Below are 14,303 nucleotides of genomic sequence, written 5' to 3'. Positions count from 1 at the left end.
CGTTGATATAGCATGTTTTATAGAACGTTTCGGTTTCGATCGAACCGGGACTGTAGTATAAAATTTGTGATAATATAATAAATTAATTAGCAGCGCTTGGGTTTGTGATCACTTTATTTGTGAATTAGAGCCTCCTAAACGTTCAATGAAAGCACCAATTTAATGGTTGAAGAAGATATCATGCCACTACGCCTTTAGTTAGGGCAAAACATTCATTGACGCCACTGCTAGCAACACTGGCATTGTTTTCTTTTTATTTTGTCGAGGATTTTCCGTGCGTTGTGAACGATCGCCCGCTTGTGAAAGTTAGTGCGACGCAGTGTTTCGTCTACGTAAGATACCACTTTCACAAGAACAAAAAGGTTATAAGTGCGAAGAGCGTGCCGTGCGGGTTTAACTGCAAGGACGTTGACGACTTCACCCCTGGGGATGTCTTCAGTGCTTACTGGGAGCGGCGATGAGAAGACCAAAGTCGGCTTCTCGACACCGTGTCTCGCATATGACAGGTGATGTAAAATTCTTCATTACATGGGGCACACATTCTGTGCGTATGTTTAAAATCTCTTTTTGCACGTGCAGAGTCGAGAAGAGCTTAAACTTCATCTGGCTGCGCATGGTTCAACTCTTTTCCCCCACACTCCGCCTTTGTGCTGAACCACGCCGTTATAACTCCATGTCATGTCCCAGCGCTGGCCGACCGCTATCTACATGAAGCCTATTTACTTATTCTGTAGTATGTAGTACTTTACGCCGAGCTGCCGTCGCCGCGTGAGTGTGTACCAGCGAATGCTATGCCTTGCACAGTGTTGAAATCCTGAGTTAGGGCAATATTATAGATTTAACGTTAATTGCTACCGTGGAACCGTGATTTGCACAGATTTTTTTTAAAATCCACGATGTGAATCTGTGATAGTATACAGGTGACTACCGCAGTTCTTTGCCACGTGGTATTTTCGAAATGCATGGATCTAGACGGGTGCGAGCAAGTGATGCTCTCTTATGCGCTGCAGCATAGTGCTCAGGCTTCAGGAAGAGGTCGAAACAAGCGTGCGGCCTGCGAAGCTCGAAGCTTACCAGCTTATACATTTTTTTAGCGAAATCTTTGTCAACATGGCATTACACCCATCTTCACTAACCAGAGGTCGTGCTCTTGAATTCGTGTATCTCATGATGCTGGTTGTATTGCTGTGAGGCCTTGCTCAGTGCTTTAAGATTGGTCTTCAGGACATAGCTTGACGGTGGTCCCTGGTGGAAGCTTTCCCACATGTATTTATGCAATGTGTGCTAATCATCATAATTACTTTCTTATAAGTGTGACTTAATTGTAATATTGCACTACTGCTAGTTGGAATCATAACTGTATAACAAAATTGTTTATTTTTCTGTCACAATTGTCACATAGTGCTTGGTACCCATTGCATGTTTGCATAGTTTTGTGTGACTGTGTTGGCTTGTATTGTCAACTGACTTATTTATCGATTATGACGTGTCACTTTTATTCACAGTCCAAACAAGAAATGGACCAATGTTTCAATGCATACGGAACAAAAAAAAAGATACGCCGACCAGCCCAAACAAACATTTATGACGTCTCGGCTTTCAGCACGCAAGCCTTGATCACAATGAATGCATCACCAGAAGTGCTTCGTTTAAATGGGCTTGAGTAATCACTGCAAAGGCTGTGCGTAAATGGGGTTTCGATTTCCGTCGTTAAGATTAACTCTCTTGCAAATGGTCTGTATGATAAGTGATTCTGTACGTCACCGAGATGCTGCCATGTTTTCTATTGTGACGATTTTTGCGTTGGTCCAATCAGTCTTGTGGTCATTCATCACGGCGTGTTCAGCTAAAGCGTTGTTGTGGACGCTCTTATTTTTTGTCACGAGCGTGCTGCTGCAGACGCTTCTTGTAGTTTCCTGACTCTCCGATGTAAACACTCTTGCAGTCTGCCAAGGTATCTAGTAAACTACACTGGGGAATTGCTCCCTGGGCAGGCGGTCCTTCACTCTTACAAGTTGATGGCGCATCTTTTTGGGTGAAATGTGTGCCACATACATGTCATACTCATGTCGGACATGTGCCAAACATTCGCTTGTTGCAGAAATATGCGTTACAGGGGCTCGCTTCGTAGACGCGGGGGCCAGCAGGGAGGAAGTGCGTCAAGGTGTCATTGTCATGACAGCTGAATTTCGCCTCTGTGCACTCCGCTTTCAACAAGAGGGCTGTTGTCAGCACGCTGCTACAGCATGCCAAAAGATTGGGCTCAAAGCCACATGATGCAGGCATGGCAAAGGTACGGGATGACCTCGCTCATTGTGGATACCCTAGGCACTTTACCAGTGCAATAGACTGTCAACTGTCATGACGGGTACACACTTACGTGCCTGCTTCCTGCTGGCCCCCTCCTCTACGAAGCAAGCCCCCGTACCGTATATTTCTTGAACAAACGAATGTTTGGCACATGTCCTACGTGAGTATGACATGTATGTGGCACAAATTCCACCCGAAAGTTCGTGCCATCAACTTATGTGAGTGAAGGATCACCTGCCCAGGAGCGTTTCCCCAGTGTAGTTTTACTAGGTACCTTGAGCAGACTGCAAGGGTGTTCACATCTGAGTCAGGAAACTGCAAGAAGCGTATGCAACAGTATGCCTGTGATGTAAATAATACAAGCATTCGCAACAAAGCTTCAGCAGAACACGCCATGATGAATGACTACAAGATTGATTGGACCAACGCAAGAATCGTCACAGCAGAAAAAGTGACAGCATCTTGGCTACGTATGGAATCGTTTATCATGCAGACCACTTCTAAAAGAGGCATGGCAAAGGTACGGGATAACCTTAACAACAGAAATCTAAACGTGATCAATGCGAGGTCCTTGCAGCAATTTCTCAAACCTATTCAAATGAACCGCCTCTGCTGATGCATTCATTGTCAACAAGGCTCCATGCTCAAAGCCGAAACGTGATAAACGTTTGTTTGGTCTGGTCGGCATCTCTTTTTGTTTCAAATGTACGGTGCCGGCCACACGGGATTCCTTCACGCTGCCGACTTCCATGCCAACACAAAGAGTGCAGAAACCGCAACAGAAGGTGACGTAATGGGAAAGCTGTATATCTTCTTTTGCTTCGAAAGCTTTTCAGATACAGCGCCCTAGCATCCTTGGTTCTTACATAACTCATATTATGTGTAGCATCTGGAATACTGTACTCTATGTCAATAGTTTCTTGCTGCACTGGGGAAGCCGCAGGATTCATTTGCGGACAGAAATACCAAATCTTCCTAAATATGCATTAATTTATGCCATGTCGTCAGCTCAACGTCTGCTTGCCATGTTGTCTGTGCCTCCTATGTGCTTAGTGAATTGACCCAGCAAATATTTGGCATTTTAACCATAAACTGTGTTTACATGAACGTGGCAGTAGGGCCTTGCTTCACATATACATTTTTTCAGCAGTTTCCTGCAGCTTCCTTAGATTTTAAGTAAGGACAAACACTTTGCACACAAGCGTAAAAAGACATGGAAACACATGAGCATAAAGGTATGTGCTAGCGCAATTACATGTCGTGACACCAGGTGCCCTCTTTTTCACAAGTCTCTAAAATGCACTTTGGCACATGCCTGGCAGTCTCATAACGTCTTGCATTCGCCTTCACAACTTGATGCCTTTCATGTCCTGCACAACAGGATTGCTTTTCTTGAAAATCAGTCACATTTGTGCGCCATGAATGGGAAGCATGGAGTGATGTTTTGTCTTCTGTATCTGGACCCATGTGGATGGCGCCAGCCAAGAATGGCAAAAATAGGGAAAACCTGTGCCACTCACACAATATTTCATCCATGTGAATTACAAACTTTTAAGCATTTTTTAATTAGCAGTTATCGTCTACTAGTGAAGTGTTGCCAGCTGAAGTGTGCAAGCTTCTCCATGTCTTGACACCACCCCCCTTCATGTGCTTCTTGTGTCACTGATCATGGACACCTAATTTTCAGATGCTGTCACCATTTGCCAAATTTTACGAAACATTAAGATCACAGTGGCGCATCCCATTTGAGAAAGGTTTGAGGGCTTTCACAGCAGGTGCCATGCCACTTTGAGGCTGTGTTGTTGCCATGCTGAATGATTCTTTAAAGTACTCTTATTTGACTACTGAAACCTCATATTAATTTCAGAGTTCATTGAAAGTGGCATGGTTGAGATGTCCGCCAAGAACCGAATCCTGGTTAGGGAATGAGAGCGCGATGTGAACACTGCCTGATTACACTGTGGCACCCAAGACTTGAAGGCGAAGGTCAAGCGTTCTCCAAGTGTTTTTAAGCATTGTTGGTAGGGTGAGATAGTAAACAGATATTAATAAGAAAATCCTAATAAATTAGGTTGCTTTGCAGAAACTGTGTGGGAACAGAGCTAAGTCATTTTCTGAATACCCATGCAGGCCACTTGCCACTTCGTTGCAAAGGAGACTACTAAGGAGGCGTTTCTGGATGACACGGCCTGTTCGAGCCTTCCATTGTGGGATGAATAGTTATTCCCATCATTAGAGCCTTCACCAAATGAGATTGGAGGTGTGTACTGCTTTCTTTTTTCGCTCCAAGTATTATTCCAACCTGTAGTTATAGTACCAACGAAGGTTAGTAGGCACTTAACGTTCGTTACATATATGGTGCGAGCGACGCAGTGAATGTATCTCATTTTCCCAAATGCCGATTACACTTTCTAGTGCACTCTTTAAATATTAGAACCTCACACTGTACTCATCTACAGTGTCGATGGACGTTGATTACAAATGCATCTGTGAATCATAGACCGCTCCTGCACTTCATGGGCAACCAAGTTGTATTTTTTTTTTTTTCATTTATGCCGTAAGGCGCACTGGTGCCAAAAAAATAAATAAAAGCTAGGTGACGCTTTTGAGCCGCTCAGCTGGTCCAGCAGTGGGACAGATGGAAATCGTCGGGAGGCCGTCGCAACTAAACACTGAAGTGCGTTATTGAATTGCGCAGTAACATGTTGCACCTTACCAAATTCACTGTGTCGAAGTCCTGGCATGGCGCAAGCAGAAAGCTACAGCACGAGGCCCGTGCGCTCGTCGCGGCGGCTGCTGCGGCATACACACTTTTCCCATAAGCGCTTGCGCGTCGGTTGGTGGCGCTCGTGTGCTTGAAAAAGGTCTATTGCTTTTAAAGGCCATAGTGGCTAAGCGCAATTGGCAAGCACAAGAGTGTTCATAACACCAAATGCTCCACTGGAAAGGTATCTCTTGCAATTCAATACGTCACGTTCATATCAGTACATAAAAAGTAATCGTTGAATAAATGTGAATTCAGTGTTCCGGCACATGCTGCTCATGATAGTACGTCGTATACAACACAATAATGCATGCCGATACCGTCGTGCTGTACCCTCGTACTATGCCACTAAACTGCTACATCTGATATGCATCCACATGGTAATACCTGCGCTGACATTTCATGTGTAGAGATACATGCAGGGTTGTTCAGATATATGCAGTATTTATGATTAAGAATGCGGTTGTACGTTCTTTTCGAGTCATGCTCCCACGGCGCCAATGAGCAGCGGGCGACCAAACAGCCGACTTGCTCGACGCTTGCACACATTTCCCATAGTGCCTGCGAGGCATTCTGGGATTGCTTGAAAAGGTCTATTGAGCAGCTGTGAAAAATTCATTCAGTGGTCTTCCTGTATCATAACAGCGCTATTTTTTTCTGTGTTCATTTGTAGGTGCCATGGGTCCTCGAACAGTAACATATATAAATGGGTGCAGACATCCTATCCTATTGCATGCTTTCACAGTAATGCAGCAGCTTGGTCTTGAAGTAGTGCGTGTGTGCAGCTGTGGTAAAATTTTGTTTTGGTTACAGTTCAGTACCACTAATGATGTGCATATTCGCTGCTCCGACCACTTATGTCACAAGCGGGTCTATGCTGTAATGTCTCTGCCAAAGTGGTCATCTTTAACAGTATGCGGCACAGTGCAAAGTTATTGAATATAAATTTGATGTAGAGGTGGTTGAATTCATTCAAAGCTCACTGTCGTGCTTTTTTTTTTATCTCACTTGCCTCAGTCTAGCAAGAGCATGTGTATCCATGGCACCTACAGAATCTTAACAAATGTTTGGAACATAGGTGCAACACTGAGCAAACATTGGCATCATTTTCTGAACAGTTTCTGACGTTGCAAAATATTTTCTTTGCGCTCTTACATTTACAGGTACAATAATAACTTTTCTAACTTACTAACGGTGGAGCCTGAATTCTAACAGTTTAGCATTTGTTGATATTACTCCATGAACAGGTTCAGCACAGTGTTGCTATGGCAGCAACAACTGCGCCTGCTACTGACTCTGCTGCCACCTCATATCCTGCAGCGAGACCAACTATATGTGCTGCCTCTTCTGGTCCTGCAGCCTTAGCAGTCACACTGCCTTCTGCCTCTGATGCTGACATGTCGCAGTGTTCGTTCAGCAAGGATGAACAGCTAAGATAATCAAGGATCCACAAGGAGTATTATAGGTGCGTAGCCTATCATGATAATAACTAGTAACAAGAGTGCTTATTTGGGCCAGTCTGTACATGTGCATAAGAAATGAGAAACAGCACGAACCACAGGATGACAGGACAGAGATGAACTAAGCGCTGTTCTGTTCGGACTACGTTTACAGTGCAAGTATGTCAGTGCTAAGTCCATATCTATGCTTTTGTCTTGTGGTTCGCGCTGTTGCTTGTTTTCTTTGAGCTAGTAACAAGATGTGGACTTGAGCTAGTCGGTAAATAGCTGCGTGCGAAGGCATAGGATGTGTTTGCGTCTTGTTTATTTTGCAATAACTAGTCTTGTGCCGAGTTTCAGCTTACCTAACCAAGCAACAATGAATGTGTGGGTGCAGAGTATGTTAATTGCCAGTTCTTGCACAGTCAGTCTGCATGTGGCTTGATAATCACGTTGTCTCGACAAAAACCTAAAAAATAATGCTGCTGTAGTAAGAGCGACAACAATGCAAAAAAAATTGTAAGAGGTGCTGGTAGTTACCTTTGCTCGCTAGTGCTGCATGAGTTATGCTGATAATCTGTGCCCAGCCTTTACCGAAAGGTATACTTCAGCTTTCAGAAGCTGAACTTACTTTTCAAGGATGGCTTATCTTTCTATTCAAAAGGAACATCATGTGAGCTACTGCATTCACAGTGCGTGCGGCGATCTGGGTCAACACAAGCTAGATTGTGTTGCCAGTGTAGTCATCATTCACCGTGGTCATGAAGCGATACAATGCTGAATTGTAGCTTAAAATCTGTGCGGAGGCTTTGATACTCATTCGGTAACTGATCAGCACTTGCTGGAATGAGGGCATTGTGTGTGTGAGGGCACATTCAAAGTGCAGCTGCAGCACGGCACCCTGAAATATTTCTTAATCCACAGGAGCTTCTGCCACGCTTGTGACATAGCGTGAACGTTACAAGGAGTCGAAATGAAATTACTGCTCGCCGCAACCGATGCAGACAAACCGCATTGTTGCTGTTGACCGCGCTCATTATAGTGATTACTCTTTGTGAATGCATGCCGGCAATGGGTACCGAATAAGAATGAAGCTACTGTTTGCCAGAAGAGATGATACTATTTACGCATTCGTAGACGGTCATTGCTCAATTTTGAAGACGCGCAGTCAGTACATACAACAGGCATCAAAAATTTTCAGGTGGTGGCCTTCGAACCTCCAAGCAACCCCTGTAAATCCCTTGCTGGGCCAGTGAACACAGTCCATCATGTTTTCTTTCGTGTATTTTGCCAATTATGAAAGCTGTGCTTGTGTTTTTCAAACTTTAACTCTTTCCCAATTACTTTTATAGATAGCAATTCTGAGAGCCCATTCTCACTTCTTAGCAAAAGAAAAGCATTTTTTTCCTGTTTAAAAGCTGGCTAAGAAATGGCGAGGCCTTTAACGATACTGAGTGCATCACTTTGCAGTTTTTATCATTTATGCGCTCTTTGACAACTTTCAATTGCACAAGCCATTTTGATAATAATTTTCTCACAGCACTTGAAGCACAAAAATCTGAGAATATAGATACATAATGGGACTGCTTATTTTGACTGTTGACTAATATGTATGTTGCATTCAGTGTTCACCAAACACTGAAATGTGCAGTGTGATAAACTAAGGTGTACCTCGCAAGGCATTATTAACTGGTCAATTATAATAGAGCTGAAACGTGGGAGAATATGCATGTGAAACTTAAGAAATTATACGATTTAGGGGAATAAATAACTATGTGGCTAATGCAAGTGAAACTTAGAAAATTATACGATTTAGGAGAACAAATAATAATTCATTCTAAAAAGACGGCGTGCAAAGACGGACACAAGAAAGAAGTCAGGACACCACAAACGCCGACTAACAACTGAAGAGACGCGCAACGGCGGAAAAGAAAGAAGGCACGAAAACTTATCTGCGCATGCTCATGCAACAGGCGAACCTATCAATCTGGCACGCGTGGGGGTCTACATGGAAGTAACTGTTAAGGCATTTGAACTGTTCTGTCTTTTTAGAATGAATACTTACCAACTAACTCCGCTCTCTGTTAATTCTGAATAATAATAATGTGGCTAATGCTGCACTGTTATCATTTACTACTTCCATGTTGACATAGAGGTAGTTTCAATATTATTTTCAAGCTTGCACTTGGCACAGTAGAGCCCCACTGTTATGTTCCTCGCTGCGTTTTCCTGGCTGGTACATCGTCTACCGCTGGTCCCAGCATAGCTTCCATAGGGTCCAATATATTGGGAATCCCATTACATCCTTCAGTCCCTTCAAAAATGTATCAGCAGGGTTCTCTGTATGTGTTTCAGTTCAATGTGTAGTTCAGACTTTTGAAATTCAGCTCGTTGTTATTGTCGTTGGGATGAATTAAACAGTGCTGTTTGCTAAAGAAATAATTTTTTGTTTGTATCTGTGCAGGTTGACCTGCCTAACGGTGGGACGCTATCAAGGACCGCCTCGAGAAAGGACTTCCATTTGGTTCAGCGGTCCACCATCGCAATATGGTGGACAGATGCCCACGCACATAGGAGCTTCACGGGAACGAACCGTTTTGCAGTAGCAGGCGGCCAGAAGCCTGCACATCGGCCATTTCCCACATAAAGTGGGAGCATAGAGAGGTCAGCGAGAAAGCTTGTGCATTTCAGTAGCGTGCATGTTTTCTGTCATGCATGCATGTCGTTTTATAACCTGGTACCAGTTCGGCGACTTCAGTGCCCTATTTCTGAGCACAGCTGCAAGTTATATTTCCAGTCACAGAATGTACATGCCTAATGGTTAAAATGCTGAAATGCTTGTCTACTTCAAGCAATACTGCAAGTTGGCCCAGTTGGAACATATTCATCTTCACGGATTAGCGCAAGCACACGGAGACAAAGAGATACACAACGACTAGCGCCATCTAACAACTGGTTTATTTTTTCGCAAATCTTCACTTAACAACCCTCCGATCGGTGCGATCTAGTAAAAAAAACTCGTCAAAAGCGCACATGGCACAGCGCGTGATCACGTGCCTTAACGTACATATGACGACAGCAAAATTTCTTTCTCAAGCAAGGCAGCAGAGGGGTGGCTAACACACTTTCCTTTTTGCTTGTCTATGTAAAAGGCCTCCACTTTCTCCCTTGAAGTTTGATTGCGATGCCTGTATTCAATGATGGTGCTACTAAAACAAGGGGTGCATGCGCACTCATTGCAATGCAGCGCTAAATATGTGTTACGGCAGCCTTTCAGACTCGACATATCTTCCCTTAGCCTTGTGTTTATACATCTGCCAGTCTGCCCTACGTACACATGACCACACGTCAAAGGAATGTTGTACACTACATTGTTTACACATTTAACAAACTGCTGCTTCTTGGTACACATTTAACAAACTTAGTAGTGATTCCTTACGTACACGGGCTATCTCACAGAATAAAAAAGGTAGCTGGAAATTACAAAGTTAAGGTGGTGGGTGTTTTTGGCCAAGAACAAAATCGGAGGTTGACCAGAAATGTGAGAAACTGAAAACTGTACAGGATAAACACAAGCACCAGTTTGTTCAATGTGCAAACAATGTAGTGTACAATATTCCTTTGACGTGTGCTCATGTGTACGTTGGGCAGACTGGCAGATGTATAAACACGAGGCTAAGGGAACATATGTAGAGTCTGAAAGGTCGCCCTAACACACGTTTAGCGTTGCATTGCAATGAGTGCACGCCTTGTTTAGTAGCACCACCATTGAATACAAGCAACGCAATCAAACTTTGGGGAAGATAGTGGAGGCCTTTTAGATTGACAAGCAAAAAGAAAAATGTGTTAGCCACCTTTCTGTTGCTTTGCTTGAGAAAGAAATCTTGCTGTTGTCATCTGTATGATAAGGCATGTGATCACGAGCTGTGCCATGTGCGCTTTTGACGAGTTTTTTAGGCCAGATCGCGCAGATCGGAGGGGTGTCAAGTGAAGGTTTTTGAAAAAATAAACCAGTTGTTCGATTGCGCTCGTCGTTGCGTATCTCTTCCTTGTCTCCTTGTGCTTGTGCGAATCCGTGAAGGTTGTCTGCTTGCTTTTGCAAGTATCTGCACATTAAAATAATTTGATATAGTTGAAATCTTGATGGCATCTGTTGCATGTTCTTCTTTGTCCGGAGTTTTTTGAGGAAGGAAAACCTGAACTATGGTATTATCCATCATAGTACCGACATTTGTGGTGTGCGAGCCTTCCCGAAGTTCAATAAAAGCATTAAACCTGAGCATTCCAGCTTTGTAAGGAATCATGGTGAAAATTTGTTGCAATGGTAGTCCTACATTTAAAAATTAGCTCCTCAGTTTGTATGTTAGGCTGTATGACGAGCACGTAGCAGGTTATTTACTGAAGAGCGCGTAGCAGACGTATGAAGAGCACGTAGCAAACGTATATTTTCTGCTAGTGTTACCTAAATGGATCTTAATCAGCTACCGTAGTTCATTGATAAGCATTTCTCAATGAACGAAAATGGATCTGTGTTCCGTCATTTTTCTTTGCCTAAAAAGGCGGAGCACAAATCTGCAACAACCATAGTGAACTGAAATCATCAAGTTAGGGAAACCCTGTAATGAATTGTTCTTGCAGTCTCTTCCAGGCACTACAGTGCTGCCCAAAGCCTTTCGGAAGAGGAAGCGAAACAGGCCGCCCAGAACACCAGGCTTTTGGCTGTCCCAGAAGACAACCAAGTTGAGGCGAGGGCAGAAAAAATAAACAGAGAAGTCATTTTCATTTTCAAACTACTGTGTAAGGCTTATGTTTTCGCCCGTGGCCATGTAAACATGCATGTTTTCATTCACAATGCATTTAAGGAAAGGCAATTACACCTGGACCCGTCGTGCAAAAACACACCAGCCCGGTTCTTGCCAAAACACGCCAGTCCGGGTCTCAACAAAACACGCCAGTCCGGTTCTTGCCAAAACACACCAGCCCGGTTCACACCAAAAACCGGTCGTATACACCAGACCCGGGACACCCGCCAGAAACCGTGTCTGAATTCCCGCTCTGGTGGAAACGGGAAAAATACGCCAGACACGGCCTGGTGGATTTTTCGACTGGGTTCCTTATCTCATTCGTCCTCTTAGCGTAGTTTTCACGCGCAAGCGGAGCTCATCCGCCGTCGAAGCGGCACTCATGTAATGTGAGTGCCCGCAGCATCGAGCGGCCGCTGCTGCGGGTTTGTCAAGCGGCTGATTGCAAGACAAAGCTTGCTGAACCATGACACCGGACTGCGCATTTGTTGGTGTGGAGCTGCTGATTTGTGATTATGTCACGTACAAGTATTTTGAGCAACTTATATCCGAGTTTCAGCCAAGAACGAACGACGCGGCCGCTAGGCTGGCATGGTCACATGTGACGCGCTATAACTTGTTAGCAACCAAAATAATGCAACGTTTTTTTCTGCACAATGGTAGATGACGCCCTTGCCTTCAATCACAGAGATTTTTAAAAAAATTAAAAATGGCCTTTTTGGGAAAATCATTTTCAAAGTTCGGCGTTTTTGGTAAATCACTTACGTTCCAGCCCAATTATCGAGTAAAACGGAGCGCGGTAAATCCACGTAAATTATTTTTGAAAAGAGCGACAGTATTAAAGTTAATATGTACCAATTTTTATTATCCTCACTTTAACGTGCTTGCAGCAATAAATTCCTGAAATACAGGTATTTTGTGCGATTTGCCAAGTTTGTGATTTTTTTCTTCAAGTGTGCTTCGACAAGCAAGGAAAATAATAGCCTCATAAGATTGTGTTTCACTTGTTCTTTAAGGGGAATAAATATTGTGACGAAGAAGTGCACCGTTTTTTCCCTAGGTGCGCTCAAAATTCAGAAATCGCGAAATTGGCGGAAAAGCGTTTTTTGCGGCCCAAATTTCTAAATTTGTTTTCAGGCGAACAAAATTTTTTTTCGCAAAACTAACTACGAAACAATTGTTCTGGGTGTAATGCTAAGACCTGCAGTAAATTTCATCCCAATCGGGAATGGTGACCGGGACCTCGTGTTCGATCTTATCTGGACACACCCTGCACCGTTTACTACCGGCTGCCGGGAGATACGCCGGACAACGGAGACGTGACAAGGTTAGACTAAGAGGAGCTACGCCCCTAAAAGGGGGCCCAATGTTATGCGTAAAGTGCACGGGGTGCGTGCCGGACGGCGGAATGCGTCGGTGGTGTGCGGGGAATGGGAAAATTGGCCGCGTATCTACGTGCTACGCTGCAAATCCCGTCGAAATACGATAGACGAGCGCTGCGTGAGGTATCAGCGCCATCTGGTATACGTCGGGAAACATGAGCTCGTACAGAGGGTTTCCTTCTGCCGTGGCAGAGAGCGTTCTTCGCCATCTTGTATTTTCAACCGCATTTTCAGCGCAGCCGCCATTTTAAGCGCAGCTTAATAAACTAGGGGCTTTAGAATTACGTATCCACATATTTTGTGGTAAAGCAACACAGTACCTAATACTTACGTAGTGATGTTGCGCCTCAATTATGCGTAATATTTGCTTTTTGATGGACAATGTACACAAGTATGAACCTACAAACCAGTTCAAGATGGCTGGCCCTTGGGCAAGTGATTCAACTTTTGCCGGGTGGCTGAAACGGGTGACAGACAGACAGCCCAAAATTTCTGCGCTTAAGTTCCCCAAGAATGACTATCGCCTTTAAAACTACCCGATGGTGTGCACCCCCGCGACGTCCACGCACGCCATTGGCCAGGGAAAGACGCATGCCACGCGACCCGAGCTGAGGTGAGGGACCCCCGCAGAAGAAGCAGTCATTGATCGGCGGAGTTGTCGTGGAGCAAGGTGGTGCAAGATAGCGTCGGCCCCGCGACGAGAGTAGCAGGGTCGAGTTCTGGAGGCAGCGTTGCGTGAGTCCCGAAAGGGTGGCCGTCGACCTTGTTGCCTACCGAGCGAAACTTCCAGGGCTTGCGGCCTCATCACGCTGTTCTCATGGAACCTGCGGCACTACCCTAGCTCGACGAGATGGCAACGCGCCGACAGTTACCGGAGAACCACGTCGGTAGTTGGATACCGTGGCACTGAGGAGACGCCGAAAGATAGGCCTAACTGAGAAAGACCAGTGTTCTAGACTGAAAACGAAGCACCGGCGACGAAAATGATCAGCGAGGCGGCTGATCAACGACGACGGCACTGAGACGTAGACAGGCGCCTCGACGACGGCACAGAGCGTCGACTTGGGCAACGAACACAGTCAGCGAACACCACAAAGTAAGAACGTTCGATTCATAGCGCGACTGACGGAGAGGCCACAGTGGCCAGACTTTCATGTCAGGAGGAGCTAAGCATAGCTCGATGCTTTGTAATGTTAGTGATTGCGCACTAACTCAGTATTTTCCTTTTGTTGATTTTTATTGTAAATTTTGAGTGCGTGTGACTTTTGTTTGCCGTGGTGTGTGACATAAAAGTGTGTTTGCGTGCCACCACGGTGTCTCCCCAGTCTCTCTTCTCTCCCAACTCCATTCCGCAGCGGAAGCGCTCCCGAGGCACGTGACATACCAGGCAGAAGTTATTTATAGATGTAATTTGCAGTTGATGGTGCGCGCATGTTTGGGTGGCGGTGGTGGTGTACTCTCAATTACGCCCAAAAAGAGGGGACCAGAGCGAAGACTGGTTGCGCTGGCTTAGAGGAGGTCGGCCGGGATCTTTTGGGATACCACAGCATCCACCGCGCGCTGGATGAGCCGGCGTTGTTCTGCTGCCTCGTAGGCACGCAGGAGG

At 44.9% G+C, this 14,303-nt stretch overlaps 1 long non-coding RNA gene across 2 annotated transcripts; it reads left to right on the top strand.

The window, feature by feature from the left end:
- The first annotated feature begins 2,553 nt into the window (after positions 1 to 2,553).
- Positions 2,554 to 11,303, top strand: LOC119402365 (uncharacterized). Of its 2 annotated transcripts, XR_005185769.2 has the most exons (5): positions 2,554 to 3,095; positions 4,441 to 4,570; positions 6,322 to 6,539; positions 8,978 to 9,177; positions 11,152 to 11,303. It is a non-coding gene; the product is annotated as an uncharacterized LOC119402365 (long non-coding RNA). The 2 variants fall into 2 exon arrangements; XR_005185768.2 differs by having other exon boundaries at positions 2,554 to 4,570.
- Positions 11,304 to 14,303: the final 3,000 nt, after the last annotated feature.

Source organism: Rhipicephalus sanguineus, chromosome 8, assembly GCF_013339695.2.
Source record: "Rhipicephalus sanguineus isolate Rsan-2018 chromosome 8, BIME_Rsan_1.4, whole genome shotgun sequence".
NCBI lineage: Eukaryota > Metazoa > Arthropoda > Arachnida > Ixodida > Ixodidae > Rhipicephalus > Rhipicephalus sanguineus.
The sequence above is the reverse complement of the archived record's forward strand: the minus strand, read 5'-3'. Positions and strand labels throughout refer to the sequence as shown.